Source organism: Cebus imitator, unplaced genomic scaffold (genome assembly GCF_001604975.1).
Source record: "Cebus imitator isolate Cc_AM_T3 unplaced genomic scaffold, Cebus_imitator-1.0 Scaffold581, whole genome shotgun sequence".
Lineage (NCBI taxonomy): Eukaryota > Metazoa > Chordata > Mammalia > Primates > Cebidae > Cebus > Cebus imitator.
In genome coordinates this window covers 625134-631031 of record NW_016107896.1, presented here as the reverse complement: position 1 = coordinate 631031, position 5898 = coordinate 625134, and positions in this window count along the sequence as shown.

Sequence of the window (5898 nt, the reverse complement as noted above, 5' to 3'; positions counted from 1 at the left end):
GGATTAAAAAAAGAGTGACTAGGATCATAATAGATCTTAAGTTTCCATATCTTAGCTGTTGTAAATAATGCTGCAATGAACACAGAGCATCACACATCCTGATTTAAAACTATATTACAAAGCTGTAGTAATCAATATAGTGTGGTACCATCATAGAAACAAAAACATAGACCAGTGAAACACAATACAGCTCCCAGAAATATATCCAAACATTCACAGTTAGCTGTTTTTTGAAAAGGGCACCAAAAGGGCATAATGAGGAAAAAAATCATCTCTTTGCTAAATGATTCCAGGAAAACTGAATTTCTATATGCAAAAAATGACATTGGATCAATATCTTACACTATATCAAGAAACCAACTCAAAATAGATTTAAAAAACCTAAAAGTAAGACATGAAACCATAAAAATCCAAGAAGAGAAACTAAAAAGTTTCTGAACAGCAAATTACATAATTTCACTCTTCTTTATGGCCAGATAGTATTCCATAACGTATATGTACCATATTTCTTTGTTTTCTTTCTTTTTTTTTTTTGAGATGAAGTCTCAGTCTGTCGCCCAGGCTGGAGTGCAATGGTGCAATCGTGGCTCACTGCAAAGTCTGCCTCCTGGGTTCAAGCGATTCTCCTGTCTCAGCCTCCCAAGTAGCTGGGACCACATGTTCACCACCATGCCTGGCTAATTTTTGTAATAATTTGCTGTTCAGAAACTTTTTAGTTTTAGGTCAGACAGGCACCACTTTTTAATCTCTAGGAATGTTGATGTTTCAGGTAGGGAGGAACTGTGACTCTGCCTCTTGTGTAAGCCTGAATCTGGAGAGTTCTCCTATGGGGGTGCAATCACTCCGAATTGTTCCAGGAAGGCTGTCTACAGATGCATCTGTGCTGTATTTCCTTGGCAGTAGCCCCATATCTGTCTGCAGTGGTGTACCGGGGTGAACAAGGACCCCTTCTCTCAAACCCTTTATGATCACAGAGGCTGTCTTCCTGTTGGAGCAGAGATGCACTTTCCCTCTGCGCCCAGCACTGCCACTGTGTCTGCTGCAAAAACCTTCCTAGCAGTGACAATACCTGAGACTCAAGGCCTGCCATTCAGATTCTTTTGTCCCATGGGGTGGTCCCTTGATATGGTGCTCTCTCCCTTCTCCTAGGAATGGGACTTCCTGAGAGCCAGGCAACAGTGATTGTCATTGCTCCTCTGGGTCCAGCAACCCAGCAGGGCTACCAGACTCCGGGCTTGTGCTGGAGAACGTCTGCAAGGAATCCAGTGATGTGACCTGTCTTCGGGTCTCCCAGCAGTGGGTAGCAGCACCAGCTCTGTGAGGTGGCAGGGGCGTGATGTGGACTGTGAGATTCCTTGGTTGTAGATAGGCTTAGCGTGCTGGCTTTCATGACTTTGGGTTATAGTTGTAATGAACCTGTCATGTGGATAGACTCAGGACCTCTCGTTGGCCAGGGTGTTGAACCCCGTGTTGGTAGCTGAGGTTGCATAGCCCTTGTCTCCTTCCTCGGTGCGGCGTTATTCTACTTAGAGTGGCTGTAATGGATTGCACTGTTTGGCCTCCAGCCAGGAGGTGGCACTTGCAAAAGAGCACCAGCTGTGGTAGTAGCAGTGGGATCTGATCTTGCCCTAAGTTGCCCAGGGAAAGTATTCTGATTTCTCAAGTGATGGGCAGGGCTATTAAACTCACAAAAGTTTTATGTTATTTGTGTTAAGCTACTGGGATGGGTGGAGGGATACCACCAGGTGGAGGCAGGGTTAGGTGGGTCTGTGGTCTGACTCTCCTCGGGCAGGGAAGGACACCACCCCTGTTGGGTGTGGTTCTCAGGCTGCTGGGGCAGTGTTCCAGAGGGGAGTAATACTGTCTCTGCTGCACTGAAGAGTTGGCAAAGGGAGTGGGAAGTTGTGGGCGGCAGCAAGTCTCATCCAGCTCCCATGCACGGGGCTAGGCTTGTCTCACTCCTGCAGGGCTCTGCTAATAATGCCAGATTTAGATCCGGGTGGTCTGTGCACAGAACTCAGGCCTGTGCCAGGCCATAAGCTTCCCCACAGAGATAGCAAGCATGGCTTTTAGGCCATGCCCTCCCCATCTGCCCACAAAACCAGCTGCCTGCCTCCTGCACCAGCATCTACTAGCTCACTACCAACCCCTAACATCCTCTTGCTGCTTTCTGATCTGGGGAGTTTATCCCTATTAGAGATTTTGTCACAGAAAAATTCAGTTAGGAGCTTCTTTCACCCTGTGACCCCTCTGTGAGCTTCTTGGCTGATTTCCCTGAGGTCCCCTGTTATAGTCAGGAATGGCTTCCCTCTGTTAATGCTGGAGACTGGGTATGCCTGCAGGGCACTTACCACCCACTGCTATCTCTGCTTTTTTCTCTTTTTTGAGACAGGGTCTTGCTTTGTCACCCAGGCTGAAGTGCAGTGGTGCAATCTCAGCTCACTGCAACCTCTGCCTCCCGGACTCAGGTGATCCTCCTTCCTCAGCCTCCTGAGTAGCTGGGACTACAGGCATGCACCATCATGCCTGGCTAATTTTTGTATTTTTTGTAGAGACATGGTTTCACCATGTTGCCCAGGCTGATCTGCTGCTTCTACTTTTATGTTTCACACTGCTCCCTGGAGCCATCTGAGCTCTGGGTAGGGTCAGGGACTTCTCCCAGGGCCTGGATTTTCAGATTCCCTAGTGGGGATGTGTGCCCTGGAAGCAGACTGTCTTTCTCTCACATGCTGGGGACTTACACTTTTTTACCTGCCTCAGGGAGTAGGCTGCAGCCTGATGCTTCTTTCAAAGGGTCTGTGGACACTTTCAGTTTTTCTATTAAGTTCCTGCATTGGTTCTTGGAAAGAAAATTCACAGTGTCGATCTCTACACACTATTCTGTCCTTCCAAGTGGAAGAGGCATGCTAACGCTGCCTTCAGTCCTCCGTCTTAGAAAAAACCATCCTGTCGTTTTCTCTACTCTTTTTCTATTTTGTGTGTGTGTGTTTTTCTAGTTTCCATAGATTTACCTTCAAATTCACTGATACTTTCCACACAGTTGAGTCTACTGATGAGCTCATAAAAGGTATTTTTTGTATCTGTCAATGCATTTCATCTCTAGCGTTTTCACATGATTTTCTTATAGTTTCCATCTCTCTGCTGAAATTAGTCATCTGGTCTTGCACATTGTGCGTATTTTCTATCAGGATTTTAACATATTAATCATAGATATTTTAAGTTCCGTATCTGATTGTTGCAACATCTGCATCACATGTGAGCTTGGTCTCACAATTTGGGGGCTGAAAACTAGACACCTTATGCAGAACCAAAGAAACCGAGATAAGTAGATTTCATGTCTGAAAACTGAGACGCCCTTTTTTTACTGGGCCTTTAGTACAGAGGTTTGTGTTTCTCGGAAGCTGGGCTTGAGATTTGATGTTGCTGTAATGTGATTCTTACTACCCTATGGGGTTTGGTTTTGTTTGTTTGTTTTGTTTTTCTTTGAGACACAGTTTGGCTCTTGTTGCCCAGGCTGGAGTGCAATGGCATGATCTTGGCTCACTGAAACCTCTTCCTTTTGGGTCCAAGTGATTCTCCTGCTTCAGCCTCCTGACTGGCTGTGATTACAGACATGTGCCACCACACCCAGCTAATTTCATAATTTTAGTAGACATGGGGTTTCTCCATGTTGGTCAGGCTGGTCTTGAACTCCTGACCTCATGTGATCCACCCGCCTCGGCCTCCCAAAGTGCTAGAATTAATTACAGATGTGAGCCACCGTGCCTGGCCTACCCTATGGGCTTTGAACGCCTCTGGTGATACCTTGTGTTGAAGGTAGGGGTTAGTTTGCCAGAGGATGTTTTTCTGATGATAATTCCACCCTTAACATTAAGTCTTCCTTTTGTTCTATGCCTCAGAAAGAGTAAGTCTCTTGCAGTATTTCTTGCAAAGAATAGGTATCTGACAGCAGTTAGTCTGGTGGTGGGGGTAGGTGAGAATACTTTTTTATTTAATTGCCACTCCTAGACAAGCACTCTGCCTCCGGGCCCCAGGGGTATGACCTTCCCTTTCTCTTCTTCTGACACGGTTCTGAATCCATTGTGAATTTCTGCACATCTTCTAAGATTTCAGGCTTTTTCTGTGTGTGTTCTCTGCTTCCAGCAGCAATGTGCCTTCACCAATGCCCTAAGAGAGTGCTTCTGGGCTCTGCAACTGCAGACGAAGGCGTTTTATTCTTCAGAGGAGAAAGGACTCAGGGGAGCTTCTCACCAGCGTCGCTGTTGTCGCATCTCCCAGTTAGGGACCCTGAGAGAGATTGTTTTCTGGGTTCTATCAATCTCTCGCTGAACGTCTGTGTGGGCTCAAGGAGAAAACGTCTTCAAAGAGCTACAGGTTATTTTTTGTTCTACAAAGAAGATACATGCACACTTGTTCATTCTCTCTCTCTCCCCCTTCCTCCCTCCCTCCCTCTCTCCCTTTTTTTCTTTCTTTCCTCCCTTCCTCCCTTCCCTCCTTCCTGTCTTCTTTCTTTCTTTCTCTTTCCTTCCTTCTCTCTCTTTCCTTTCTTTTTCCCTCCCTCCCTCGTCTTCTTCCTTCCTCCCTCCCTTCCCTCTTTCTTTTTTCTTTCTCTTTCCTTCCTTCTCTTTTTTCTTTTTTTCTCTTTCTTTCCTTCCTTCCTTCTCTCTCTCTTTCTTTCCCTCCCTCCCTCCCTTTTTTCCTTCCTCCCTCCCTCCCTCCCTTCCTTCCTTCCTTCCTTCCTTCCTTCCTTCCTCCCTCCCTCCCTCCCTCTCTCTCTCTCTCTCTCTTTCTTCCCCCCCCATCTTTCGTTTCACTCTTGTTGCCAAGGCTGGTGTGCAATGGCGAGATCTCAGCTCACTGCAACTTCCACCTCTTAGGTTCAAGAGATTCTTCTGCCTCAGTCTCCCGAGTAGCTGGCATTATAGGCATGCACCATCACACCTGGCTAATTTTTGATTTTTAATAGAGACGGAGCTTCCCCATGTTGGACAGGCTGGTCACAAACTCTCATCTTGACCTTACGTGATTCGCCTGCCTTGGCCTCCCAAAGTGCTGGGATTACAGGCGTGAGCCACCGCGCCCAGCCTATTTTCTTTTATTTTTTAATTTGAGACAGAGTCTCACTGTGGTGCCCAGGCTGGAGGGCAGTGGGGTGATCTTGGCTCACTGCAACCTCCGCCTCCTGGCTTCAAGCAATTCTCGTGCCTCAGCCTCCTGAGTAACTGGGATTACAGGCACGCGCCACCACCCCCAGCTAATGTTTGTATTTTTAGTAGAGATGGGGCTTTACCATGTTGGCCAGGCTGGTCTCAAACTCCTGAACTTAAGTGATCTGCCCACCTCGGCCTCTCAAAGCGCTGGGATTCCGGGTGTGAGCCTCCGTGCCTGGCCTGCACTTGCTTTCATCTCAGCCCTATTCACAATAGGTAAGACATGGAATCAACCTAGGTGTCCATCAATGGCAGATTGGATAAAAAATGTGGTATGTATACACTGTGGGACACTGCAGCGAGAAAAAAATGAAATATGTCCTTTGCAACAACATGGATGCTGCTGGGGGCCATTATCCTAAGTAAATTAATACAGGAACAGAAAACCACATATCACATGTTCTCACTTATAAGTGGCGGTAAATAGTGGGTACTCATAGACATGTAAGTATGAGACTGATGCCATAGACGGCAACAACAAACACCGAGGACTACCAGAGGGTGAGGGAGGGAGGGGTGAGGGCAGAAAACCTACCTTCTGAGTACTATGCTCAGTACCTGGATGGTGGGATCACTCCCATTCCCAAGCGTACTACTATGCTCAGTACCTGGATGGTGGGATCGCTCCCATTCCCAAGCGTAGTACTATGCTCAGTACCTGGATGGTGGGATCGCTCCCATTCCCAAG